Source organism: Pelophylax lessonae (assembly GCF_965119305.1).
Source record: "Pelophylax lessonae genome assembly, chromosome: 1".
Classification (NCBI taxonomy): Eukaryota; Metazoa; Chordata; class Amphibia; order Anura; family Ranidae; genus Pelophylax; species Pelophylax lessonae.
In genome coordinates this window covers 374,527-388,861 of record NC_138768.1, presented here as the reverse complement: position 1 = coordinate 388,861, position 14,335 = coordinate 374,527, and positions in this window count along the sequence as shown.

The window sequence follows — 14,335 nt, the reverse complement described above, 5'->3', positions numbered from 1 at the left end:
GCTCTCAGAGGACTGTTGTAAATACTCTGCATTTTTTAAAGAAATAAAAACTTCCTTATGATTGGTGTGTCTGGCTCCGCCTCCTCCAGCTGGGGAACTCCACCCTGCGCCGTTTTTTTATAACTTCCTGGCAATGGGCTATACTGCCACCTGCAGGAGGATTGCACACTGGCAGGAAAATACTGTGGGCCAGCCTGGTGTAGCCCCTCCCACTCCCAGCATACCTCAGGAGGAGTGAAGCCCGCCCCCTTCACGTGAGGTTCCTGTCACCACCGGAGGATCCGCGGCCCTATGGAGGAAGAACCGCCCAGAACATGGGACATGTGACCTGAGGAGAGCTTTCCAGGCCCAGAGTGTATGAAATCAATGCCCCTCCCTGCTTACATCACCACCCCTCCCATGTCACCGCCCCTCCTCGCTTACATCTCTGCCCCTCCCCGCTTACATCACCTCCCCTCCCATGTCACCGCCCCTCCCTGCTTACATCTCTTCCCCTCCCTGCTTACATCTCTTCCCCTCCCTGCTTACATCTCTTCCCTTCCCCTCCCTGCTTACATCACTGCCCCTCCCTGCTTACATCACCGCCCCTCCCATGTCACCACCTCTCCCCCCTTACATCTCCGCCCCTCCCCACTTATGTCATCGACCTTCCCTGCTTACATCTCTGCCCCTCCCATGTCACCACCTCTGCCCCTCCCTGTTTACATCACCGCCCCTCCCTGTTTACATCACCGCCCCTCCCTGCTTACATCACCGCCCCTCCCATGTCACCACCTCTCCCCCCTTAGATCTCCGCCCCTCCCCACTTATGTCATCAACCTTCCCTGCTTACATCTCTGCCCCTCCCCGCTAAAGTCACTACCCCACGCCGCTTACGTCACCGACCTTTCCCGCATACACCTCCTCCCCGCTTATGTCATCGACCTTCCCTGCTTACATCTCTGCCCCTCCCCGTTTACATCTCCACCCCTCCCTGCTTACGTCACCGCCCCTCCCCACTTACATCCCCGCCCCTCCCCGCTTTTGTCACTTCCCTTCCCTGCTTACATCTCTGCCCCATCCCTGCTTACGTCACCGCCCCTCCCTGCTTACATCTCCACCCCCCCCTTGCTTAAGTCACCGACCTTCCCCCCTTACATCTCTGCCCCTTCCTGCTTACATCTCTGCCCCTCCCCGCTTAGGTCACCACCCCTCCCTGCTTACACCTCCGCCCCTCCTTGCTTATGTCACCGACCTTCCCTATTTACATCGCTGCCCCTCCCTGCTTACGTCACCGCCCCTCCCTGCTTACGTCACCGGCCCTCCCTGCTTACGTCCCTGCCCCTTCCTGCTTACGTCACCACCCCCTCCCTGCTTACATCTCCGCCCCTCCCTGCTTACGTCCCTGCCCCTTCCTGCTTACGTCACCGCCCCTCCTTGCTTACGTCACCAACCTTCCACACTTACATCTCCCCCCTCCCTGCTTATGTCTCCGCCCCTCCCTGCTTACGTCTCCGCCCCTCCCTGCTTACATCTCCGCCCCTCCCTGCTTACGTCATCGCCCCTCCTTGCTTACTTCACCGACCTTCCACACTTACATCTCCCCCCTCCCTGCTTACGTCTCTGCCCCTCCCTGCTTACATCACCGCCCCTCTCCACTTAACTTCACTGCCCTTCCCTGCTAACATCTCCACCCCTCCCTGCTTACATAACTGCCCCTCATCACTTAATTCACCGCCCCTCCCCGCTTACATCTCTGCCCATCCCCGCTTACCTCTCTGCCCAACCCCGCTTACGTCCCCTCCCTGCTTACGTCTCCACCCATCTCCGCTTACCTCTCCGCCCATCCCTGCTTACGTCCTCGCCCCTCCCTGCTTATCTCACTGCCCCCTCCCTGCTTATGTCTCCGCCCCTCCCTGCTTACGTCTCCGCCCCTCCCTGCTTACGTCTCCGCCCCTCCCTGCTTACGTCTCTGCCCCTCCCTGCTTACGTCTCTGCCCCTCCCTGCTTATGTCACCTCCCCACTTACATCTATTAATATGTGCCAAGCGTCGATAATCCCTTGTACTGAGAGTACGATGTATGGCTCTTTCTATAAGGTTATCCCAGCACCCGCCATCCCCAGACACACACAGGTGCGTTCAGTTTGGATGCTCCCGGGTTGTCCTTCGATGAATAATCCGCCTCATTTATTTATAGGGCAACAAACAGAGACAGGAAGTGACAGCTCCACCCACATCAGCCAATCAGTTCCAGATGTATAGTCACATGACACAAGTTACTCACATAGAATCAGCCAATGACATTCAAATGTACAATAGAAATGGGAGTGTATGTAAAGGAACCAACTGAGCCGTGTTCCGGAGTCTCCAGGTGGTCTGAAATGGGGACCATTCACTATTACTAAAATGGCCACCAAACACTGCGATGGAACCAGCGTGGATTCTCATGAACCCGGCCGCACCAATACATGTGCATGCACTCCCGTCATAACCTGTTAGAGTGAATCCTATATAATACAGTTCATAAAAACCATACTTGATAGTGGTGGTGCCACTATTCCAGTTAATGGGACGATATCTGCAAAGGAAATAGCAGCAGTATTTCTATCATACGGATCGAGCATAATAGAAATCTACCAACCATTATTCCAGCTAAAGGGCAGATACTTATCAAAAGGACAAACATATCTCCGCAGTGAATACCGGGGCCCCGGCTGGCTGATATACATTTGTGTGGTAAAGTTCACCTTGCACTGCCATAGATCCGGATCGGCGTTCGCTAGCCAATCAGAGCGCCCGCTGTTCAGGAGATCAGGTGAGTGGTATGCAGTCTCCATTTAATGGAAGATTTCCACAATTACAGATCTTTCCTCAATGCCAGGTAAAGCAATATTCACTGTACATAGCGATTACCGATAAACCGACACTGGGAGACATAATAGTAATATAACTAAAAATATATCCTAAAGAAATGTCCCCATAAATATTAATAACATTTCCACAACAATCACCCCTCCCCCCTTACATCACTCCCCCTCCCTGCTTACATCACCCCCCTCCCTGCTTACATCACCCTCCTACCTGCTTACATCACCGCACCCTCCCTGCTAACATCACCGCCACCTCCCTGCTTACATCACCGCACCCTCCCTGCTAACATCACCGCCACCTCCCTGCTTACATCACCGACCCTTCCTGCTTACATCACTCCCCCCTCCCTGCTTACATCACCGCCCCCTTCCTGCTTACATCACTTCCCCCCTCAATGCTTACATCACCCCCCTCCCTGCTTACATCACCCCCCTCCCTGCTTACATAACCGCACCCTCCCTGCTAACATCACCGCCACCTCCCTGCTTACATCACTGACCCTTCCTGCTTACATCACTCCCCCCTCCCTGCTTACATCACCGCCCCCTTCCTGCTTACATCACTTCCCCCCTCAATGCTTACATCACCCCCCTCCCTGCTTACATCACCCCCCTCCCTGCTTACATCACCCACCTCCCTGCTTACATCACCGACCCTTCCTGCTTACATCATCCCCCCCTCCCTGCTTATATCACCACTCCCTGCTTACATCACTCCCCCTCCCTGCTTACATCATCGCCCCCTACCTGCTTACATCACCCCCCTCCCTGCTTACATCACCCTCCTACCTGCTTACATTACCACTCCCTGCTAACATCACCGCCACCTCCCTGCTTACATCACCGACCCTTCCTGCTTACATCACTTCCCCCCTCAATGCTTACATCACCCCCCTCCCTGCTTATATCACCACTCCCTGCTTACATCACCGCCACCTCCCTGCTTACATCACCGACCCTTCCTGCTTACATCACTCCCCCCTCCCTGCTTACATCACCGCCCCCTTCCTGCTTACATCACTTCCCCCCTCAATGCTTACATCACCGCCCCTCCCTGCTTACGTCACCGCCCCTCCCTGCTTACGTCACCGCCCCTCCCTGCTTACGTCACCACCCCCTCCCTGCTTACATCTCCGCCCCTCCCTGCTTACGTCCCTGCCCCTTCCTGCTTACGTCACCGCCCCTCCTTGCTTACGTCACCAACCTTCCACACTTACATCTCCCCCCTCCCTGCTTATGTCTCCGCCCCTCCCTGCTTACGTCTCCGCCCCTCCCTGCTTACATCTCCGCCCCTCCCTGCTTACGTCATCGCCCCTCCTTGCTTACTTCACCGACCTTCCACACTTACATCTCCCCCCTCCCTGCTTACGTCTCTGCCCCTCCCTGCTTACATCACCGCCCCTCTCCACTTAACTTCACTGCCCTTCCCTGCTAACATCTCCACCCCTCCCTGCTTACATCACTGCCCCTCATCACTTAATTCACCGCCCCTCCCCGCTTACATCTCTGCCCATCCCCGCTTACCTCTCTGCCCAACCCCGCTTACGTCCCCTCCCTGCTTACGTCTCCACCCATCTCCGCTTACCTCTCCGCCCATCCCTGCTTACGTCCTCGCCCCTCCCTGCTTATCTCACTGCCCCCTCCCTGCTTATGTCTCCGCCCCTCCCTGCTTATGTCTCCGCTCCTCCCTGCTTATCTCACTGCCCCCTCCCTGCTTATGTCTCCGCTCCTCCCTGCTTATCTCACTGCCCCCTCCCTGCTTATGTCTCCGCTCCTCCCTGCTTACGTCTCCGCTCCTCCCTGCTTACGTCTCCGCTCCTCCCTGCTTACGTCTCTGCCCCTCCCTGCTTACGTCTCTGCCCCTCCCTGCTTATGTCACCTCCCCACTTACATCTATTAATATGTGCCAAGCGTCGATAATCCCTTGTACTGAGAGTACGATGTATGGCTCTTTCTATAAGGTTATCCCAGCACCCGCCATCCCCAGACACACACAGGTGCGTTCAGTTTGGATGCTCCCGGGTTGTCCTTCGATGAATAATCCGCCTCATTTATTTATAGGGCAACAAACAGAGACAGGAAGTGACAGCTCCACCCACATCAGCCAATCAGTTCCAGATGTATAGTCACATGACACAAGTTACTCACATAGAATCAGCCAATGACATTCAAATGTACAATAGAAATGGGAGTGTATGTAAAGGAACCAACTGAGCCATGTTCCGGAGTCTCCAGGTGGTCTGAAATGGGGACCATTCACTATTACTAAAATGGCCACCAAACACTGCGATGGAACCAGCGTGGATTCTCATGAACCCGGCCGCACCAATACATGTGCATGCACTCCCGTCATAACCTGTTAGAGTGAATCCTATATAATACAGTTCATAAAAACCATACTTGATAGTGGTGATGCCACTATTCCAGTTAATGGGACGATATCTGCAAAGGAAATAGCAGCAGTATTTCTATCATACGGATCGAGCATAATAGAAATCTACCAACCATTATTCCAGCTAAAGGGCAGATACTTATCAAAAGGACAAACATATCTCCGCAGTGAATACCGGGGCCCCGGCTGGCTGATATACATTTGTGTGGTAAAGTTCACCTTGCACTGCCATAGATCCGGATCGGCGTTCGCTAGCCAATCAGAGCGCCCGCTGTTCAGGAGATCAGGTGAGTGGTATGCAGTCTCCATTTAATGGAAGATTTCCACAATTACAGATCTTTCCTCAATGCCAGGTAAAGCAATATTCACTGTACATAGCGATTACCGATAAACCGACACTGGGAGACATAATAGTAATATAACTAAAAATATATCCTAAAGAAATGTCCCCATAAATATTAATAACATTTCCACAACAATCACCCCTCCCCCCTTACATCACTCCCCCTCCCTGCTTACATCACCCCCCTCCCTGCTTACATCACCCTCCTACCTGCTTACATCACCGCACCCTCCCTGCTAACATCACCGCCACCTCCCTGCTTACATCACCGCACCCTCCCTGCTAACATCACCGCCACCTCCCTGCTTACATCACCGACCCTTCCTGCTTACATCACTCCCCCCTCCCTGCTTACATCACCGCCCCCTTCCTGCTTACATCACTTCCCCCCTCAATGCTTACATCACCCCCCTCCCTGCTTACATCACCCCCCTCCCTGCTTACATAACCGCACCCTCCCTGCTAACATCACCGCCACCTCCCTGCTTACATCACTGACCCTTCCTGCTTACATCACTCCCCCCTCCCTGCTTACATCACCGCCCCCTTCCTGCTTACATCACTTCCCCCCTCAATGCTTACATCACCCCCCTCCCTGCTTACATCACCCCCCTCCCTGCTTACATCACCCACCTCCCTGCTTACATCACCGACCCTTCCTGCTTACATCATCCCCCCCTCCCTGCTTATATCACCACTCCCTGCTTACATCACTCCCCCTCCCTGCTTACATCATCGCCCCCTACCTGCTTACATCACCCCCCTCCCTGCTTACATCACCCTCCTACCTGCTTACATTACCACTCCCTGCTAACATCACCGCCACCTCCCTGCTTACATCACCGACCCTTCCTGCTTACATCACTTCCCCCCTCAATGCTTACATCACCCCCCTCCCTGCTTATATCACCACTCCCTGCTTACATCACCGCCACCTCCCTGCTTACATCACCGACCCTTCCTGCTTACATCACTCCCCCCTCCCTGCTTACATCACCGCCCCCTTCCTGCTTACATCACTTCCCCCCTCAATGCTTACATCACCGCCCCTCCCTGCTTACGTCACCGCCCCTCCCTGCTTACGTCACCGCCCCTCCCTGCTTACGTCACCACCCCCTCCCTGCTTACATCTCCGCCCCTCCCTGCTTACGTCCCTGCCCCTTCCTGCTTACGTCACCGCCCCTCCTTGCTTACGTCACCAACCTTCCACACTTACATCTCCCCCCTCCCTGCTTATGTCTCCGCCCCTCCCTGCTTACGTCTCCGCCCCTCCCTGCTTACATCTCCGCCCCTCCCTGCTTACGTCATCGCCCCTCCTTGCTTACTTCACCGACCTTCCACACTTACATCTCCCCCCTCCCTGCTTACGTCTCTGCCCCTCCCTGCTTACATCACCGCCCCTCTCCACTTAACTTCACTGCCCTTCCCTGCTAACATCTCCACCCCTCCCTGCTTACATCACTGCCCCTCATCACTTAATTCACCGCCCCTCCCCGCTTACATCTCTGCCCATCCCCGCTTACCTCTCTGCCCAACCCCGCTTACGTCCCCTCCCTGCTTACGTCTCCACCCATCTCCGCTTACCTCTCCGCCCATCCCTGCTTACGTCCTCGCCCCTCCCTGCTTATCTCACTGCCCCCTCCCTGCTTATGTCTCCGCCCCTCCCTGCTTATGTCTCCGCTCCTCCCTGCTTATCTCACTGCCCCCTCCCTGCTTATGTCTCCGCTCCTCCCTGCTTATCTCACTGCCCCCTCCCTGCTTATGTCTCCGCTCCTCCCTGCTTACGTCTCCGCTCCTCCCTGCTTACGTCTCCGCTCCTCCCTGCTTACGTCTCTGCCCCTCCCTGCTTACGTCTCTGCCCCTCCCTGCTTATGTCACCTCCCCACTTACATCTATTAATATGTGCCAAGCGTCGATAATCCCTTGTACTGAGAGTACGATGTATGGCTCTTTCTATAAGGTTATCCCAGCACCCGCCATCCCCAGACACACACAGGTGCGTTCAGTTTGGATGCTCCCGGGTTGTCCTTCGATGAATAATCCGCCTCATTTATTTATAGGGCAACAAACAGAGACAGGAAGTGACAGCTCCACCCACATCAGCCAATCAGTTCCAGATGTATAGTCACATGACACAAGTTACTCACATAGAATCAGCCAATGACATTCAAATGTACAATAGAAATGGGAGTGTATGTAAAGGAACCAACTGAGCCATGTTCCGGAGTCTCCAGGTGGTCTGAAATGGGGACCATTCACTATTACTAAAATGGCCACCAAACACTGCGATGGAACCAGCGTGGATTCTCATGAACCCGGCCGCACCAATACATGTGCATGCACTCCCGTCATAACCTGTTAGAGTGAATCCTATATAATACAGTTCATAAAAACCATACTTGATAGTGGTGATGCCACTATTCCAGTTAATGGGACGATATCTGCAAAGGAAATAGCAGCAGTATTTCTATCATACGGATCGAGCATAATAGAAATCTACCAACCATTATTCCAGCTAAAGGGCAGATACTTATCAAAAGGATGAGAATTCCACATCACAAACATATCTCCGCAGTGAATACCGGGGCCCCGGCTGGCTGATATACATTTGTGTGGTAAAGTTCACCTTGCACTGCCATAGATCCGGATCGGCGTTCGCTAGCCAATCAGAGCGCCCGCTGTTCAGGAGATCAGGTGAGTGGTATGCAGTCTCCATTTAATGGAAGATTTCCACAATTACAGATCTTTCCTCAATGCCAGGTAAAGCAATATTCACTGTACATAGCGATTACCGGTAAACCGACACTGGGAGACATAATAGTAATATAACTAAAAATATATCCTAAAGAAATGTCCCCATAAATATTAATAACATTTCCACAACAATCACCCCTCCCCCCTTACATCACTCCCCCTCCCTGCTTACATCATCGCCCCCTCCCTGCTTACATCACCCCCCTCCCTGCTTACATAACCGCACCCTCCCTGCTAACATCACCGCCACCTCCCTGCTTACATCACCGACCCTTCCTGCTTACATCACTCCCCCCTCCCTGCTTACATCACCGCCCCCTTCCTGCTTACATCACTTCCCCCCTCAATGCTTACATCACCCCCCTCCCTGCTTACATCACCCCCCTCCCTGCTTACATCACCCACCTCCCTGCTTACATCACCGACCCTTCCTGCTTACATCATCCCCCCCTCCCTGCTTATATCACCACTCCCTGCTTACATCATCGCCCCCTACCTGCTTACATCACCCCCCTCCCTGCTTACATCACCCTCCTACCTGCTTACATTACCACTCCCTGCTAACATCACCGCCACCTCCCTGCTTACATCACCGACCCTTCCTGCTTACATCACTTCCCCCCTCAATGCTTACATCACCCCCCTCCCTGCTTACATCACCCCCCTCCCTGCTTATATCACCACTCCCTGCTTACATCACCGCCACCTCCCTGCTTACATCACCCCCCTCCCTGCTTACATAACCGCACCCTCCCTGCTAACATCACCGCCACCTCCCTGCTTACATCACCGACCCTTCCTGCTTACATCACTCCCCCCTCCCTGCTTACATCACCGCCCCCTTCCTGCTTACATCACTTCCCCCCTCAATGCTTACATCACCCCCCTCCCTGCTTACATCACCCCCCTCCCTGCTTACATCACCCACCTCCCTGCTTACATCACCGACCCTTCCTGCTTACATCATCCCCCCCTCCCTGCTTATATCACCACTCCCTGCTTACATCATCGCCCCCTACCTGCTTACATCACCCCCCTCCCTGCTTACATCACCCTCCTACCTGCTTACATTACCACTCCCTGCTAACATCACCGCCACCTCCCTGCTTACATCACCGACCCTTCCTGCTTACATCACTTCCCCCCTCAATGCTTACATCACCCCCCTCCCTGCTTACATCACCCCCCTCCCTGCTTATATCACCACTCCCTGCTTACATCACCGCCACCTCCCTGCTTACATCACCGACCCTTCCTGCTTACATCACTCCCCCCTCCCTGCTTACATCACCGCCCCCTTCCTGCTTACATCACTTCCCCCCTCAATGCTTACATCACCCCCCTCCCTGCTTACATCACCCCCCTCCCTGCTTACATCACCCACCTCCCTGCTTACATCACCGACCCTTCCTGCTTACATCATCCCCCCCTCCCTGCTTATATCACCACTCCCTGCTTACATCACTCCCCCTCCCTGCTTACATCATCGCCCCCTACCTGCTTACATCACCCCCCTCCCTGCTTACATCACCCTCCTACCTGCTTACATTACCACTCCCTGCTAACATCACCGCCACCTCCCTGCTTACATCACCGACCCTTCCTGCTTACATCACTTCCCCCCTCAATGCTTACATCACCCCCCTCCCTGCTTACATCACCCCCCTCCCTGCTTACATCACCCACCTCCCTGCTTACATCACCGACCCTTCCTGCTTACATCATCCCCCCCTCCCTGCTTATATCACCACTCCCTGCTTACATCACCGCCACCTCCCTGCTTACATCACCGACCCTTCCTGCTTACATCACTCCCCCCTCCCTGCTTACATCACGCCCCCTTCCTGCTTACATCACTTCCCCCCTCAATGCTTACATCACCCCCCTCCCTGCTTACATCACCCACCTCCCTGCTTACATCACCGACCCTTCCTGCTTACATCATCCCCCCCTCCCTGCTTATATCACCACTCCCTGCTTACATCACTCCCCCTCCCTGCTTACATCATCGCCCCCTACCTGCTTACATCACCCCCCTCCCTGCTTACATCACCCTCCTACCTGCTTACATTACCACTCCCTGCTAACATCACCGCACCCTCCCTGCTAACATCACCGCCACCTCCCTGCTTTCATCACCGACCCTTCCTGCTTACATCACTCCCCCCTCCCTGCTTACATCACCCCCTCCCTGCTTACATTACCACTCCCTGCTTACATCACCCTCCTCCCTGCTTACATCACCGCCCCCTCCCTGCTAACATCACCGCCACCTCCCTGCTTACATCACCGACCCTTCCTGCTTACATCACTTCCCCCCTCAATGCTTACATCATCCCCCCCCTCCCTGCTTATATCACCACTCCCTGCTTACATCACTCCCCCCTCCCTGCTTACATCACCACCCCCTTCCTGCTTACATCACTTCCCCCCTCAATGCTTACATCATCCCCCCCTCCCTGCTTACATCACCACTCCCTGCTTACATCACCACTCCCTGCTTCCATCACCCCCCTCCCTGCTTACATCACCTCCCCCTCCCTGCTTACATCACTTCCCCCCTCAATGCTTACATCATCCCCCCCTCCCTGCTTATATCACCACTCCCTGCTTACATCACTCCCCCTCCCTGCTTACATCATCGCCCCCTCCCTGCTTACATCACCCCCCTCCCTGCTTACATCACCCCCCTCCCTGCTTACATCACTCCCCCCTCCCTGCTTACATCACCACCCCCTTCCTGCTTACATCACTTCCCCCCTCAATGCTTACATCATCCCCCCCTCCCTGCTTACATCACCACTCCCTGCTTACATCACCACTCCCTGCTTCCATCACCCCCCTCCCTGCTTACATCATCGCCCCCTCCCTGCTTACATCACCCCCCTCCCTGCTTACATCACCCCCCTCCCTGCTTACATCACCCTCCTACCTGCTTACATTACCACTCCCTGCTAACATCACCGCCACCTCCCTGCTTACATCACCGACCCTTCCTGCTTACATCATCCCCCCTCCCTGCTTACATCATCCCCCTCCCTCCTTCCATCACTTCCCCTCTCAATGCTTACATCATCCCCCCTCCCTGCTTCCATCACCCCCCTCCCTGCTTCCATCACTTCCCCTCTCAATGCTTACATCACCTCCCCCTCCCTGCTTACATCACCACTCCCTGCTTACATCACTCCCCCCTCCCTGCTTACATCACCACCCCCTTCCTGCTTACATCACTTCCCCTCTCAATGCTTACATCATCCCCCCCTCCCTGCTTACATCACCACTCCCTGCTTCCATCACCCCCCTCCCTGCTTACATCACTCCCCCCTCCCTGCTTACATCATCCCTCCCTGCTTACATCACTCCCCCCTCCCTGCTTACATCACCCCTCCCTGCTTACATCACTCCCCCCTCCCTGCTTACATCAACCCCCCACTTATATTACTGCCCTCACTGCTTACATCACCCCTCCTGGATTACAATACCACCCCTCGTTGCTTACATCACCACTCCCTAGGTAATCACTGTACATTGCAGCAGATTCTGACCTTTTGTAGATTTGTCTCAGCATGGGCAGTGCAGAATGATTTCTGAGTGGGAGGAGCCTGAGGTTTGTAAATGGGAAGGGTATTATTTATGAGTGGGAGGAGTCAGGGATTTGTGAATGGGAGGGGTCTGCTTGCCAAGTGGGAGGAGTCAGGGGTTTATCAATGGGAGGGGACTAATTCCTGACTGGGAGGAGTCTGAGGTTTGTGAATGGGAGGAGTCTGGTATCTGAGTGGGAGGAGTCTGAGATTTGTGAATCAGAGGAGTTTCTGTTAGGGATCAACCAATATCGGTTTTTTTGTTGCCGATATCGATATTTTGGCCATCGCATATCGGAATCAGCCAATATGGGCCGATATTTTGTACATTTAAAGTTCTGAAAAATAAAGATAATTTTTGATACAAATCTGATACTGAACATGCGGGGTCTTCCCTTCCCCCCCTGCCAGAAATCCCGTGTGAGCCGAGAATCCACTTTAATCGACCCCCTCCCCCCCTCGCTTTTATATAACGTCCAATGTGTGTTTTAGGGCCGAGCGGCGATGGAATGAAGAAATTTCACAGACTGGACTTTATATAAAACACCAATAAAATGAATTCTAGGATTTATATTACATACAGAAATATCGGAAACCTCCGGGGCCGATAACAATATATGGGGGGAACGTGAATATCAGCCCTGCCGATAATCGATCGATCCCTACTTTCTGTGATCCGGGTCACGTGATATGATTGGCTCTTTCGGAGTGCCGCCATCTTTAGTGTGGGCAGAGGAGGAGTCAGGTTTCAGGATCGCGCTGCGTTTCCTGAGTGGGCGGGACATGTGAGAGGAGGGGGAGGGGAGAATTCTGCTACAATATTTCACATAGATAAGATAAATAGATGGCTGTGAAATGTAGCTCCCCCTCCCCCTCCTCCCCCCTCCCCCTCCCATCCTCCTCTCCCTCCCATCCTCCGTCCCCCTCCCCCTCCCATCCTCCTCCCCCTCCCATCCTTCTCCCCCTCCCATCCTCCTCCCCCTCCCATCCTTCTCCCCCTCCCATCCTCCTCCCCCTCCCATCCTTCTCCCCCTCCCATCCTCCTCTCCCTCCCATCCTCCTTCCCCCTCCCCCTTCCATCCTCCTCTCCCTCCCATCCTTCTCCCCCTCCCATCCTCCTCCCCCTCCCATCCTTCTCCCCCTCCCATCCTCCTCCCCCTCCCATCCTTCTCCCCCTCCCATCCTCCTCCCCCTCCCATCCTTCTCCCCCTCCCATCCTCCTCTCCCTCCCATCCTCCTTCCCCCTCCCCCTTCCATCCTCCTCTCCCTCCCATCCTTCTCCCCCTCCCATCCTCCTCCCCCTCCCATCCTTCTCCCCCTCCCATCCTCCTCCCCCTCCCATCCTTCTCCCCCTCCCATCCTCCTCTCCCTCCCATCCTTCTCCCCCTCCCATCCTCCCCCCTCCCCCCTCCCATCCATCCACCTCCCCCTCCCATCCTCCTTCCCCCTCCCCCTCCCATCCTCCCCCCTCCCATCCATCCTTCTCCCCCTCCCATCCTTCTCCCCCTCCCATCCTCCTCCCCCTCCCATCCTCCCCCCTCCCATCCATCCTCCTCCCCCTCCCATCCATCCTTCTCCCCCTCCCATCCTTCTCCCCCTCCCATCCTCCTCCCCCTCCCATCCTCCCCCCTCCCATCCATCCTCCTCCCCCTCCCATCCATCCTTCTCCCCCTCCCATCCTTCTCCCCCTCCCATCCTCCCCCCTCCCATCCATCCTCCTCCCCCTCCCATCCATCCTTCTCCCCCTCCCATCCTCCTCCCCCTCCCATCCTTCTCCCCCTCCCATCCTTCTCCCCCTCCCATCCTCCTCCCCCTCCCATCCTCCCCCCTCCCATCCATCCTCCTCCCCTCCCATCCATCCTTCTCCCCCTCCCATCCTCCTCCCCCTCCCATCCTTCTCCCCCTCCCATCCTCCTCCCCCTCCCATCCTCCTCCCCCTCCCATCCTTCTCCCCCTCCCATCCTCCTCCCCCCATCTATACATTATCATCTTTTATACTATCAGTATTATCACCAATCATTGTATTGATATCCCCGCACTACAAATCACCTCCAATATTATACATAATAATCCCAGACCTTCTATAACATTCACATAAACTGATCAATATACACCAATCAATATATATATACCAATCAATATACACCAATCAATATATATATACCAATCAATATACACCAATCAATATATACACCAATCAATATATATAACAATCAATCAATATACACCAATCAATATATATATATACCAATCAATATATACCAATCAATATATATAACAATCAATATATATAACAATCAATATATACCAATCAAAATATACACCAATCAATATATATATATATACCAATCAATCAATACACAGCAATATATACACCAATAAATATACAGAAATCAATACATACGGTTTAATAT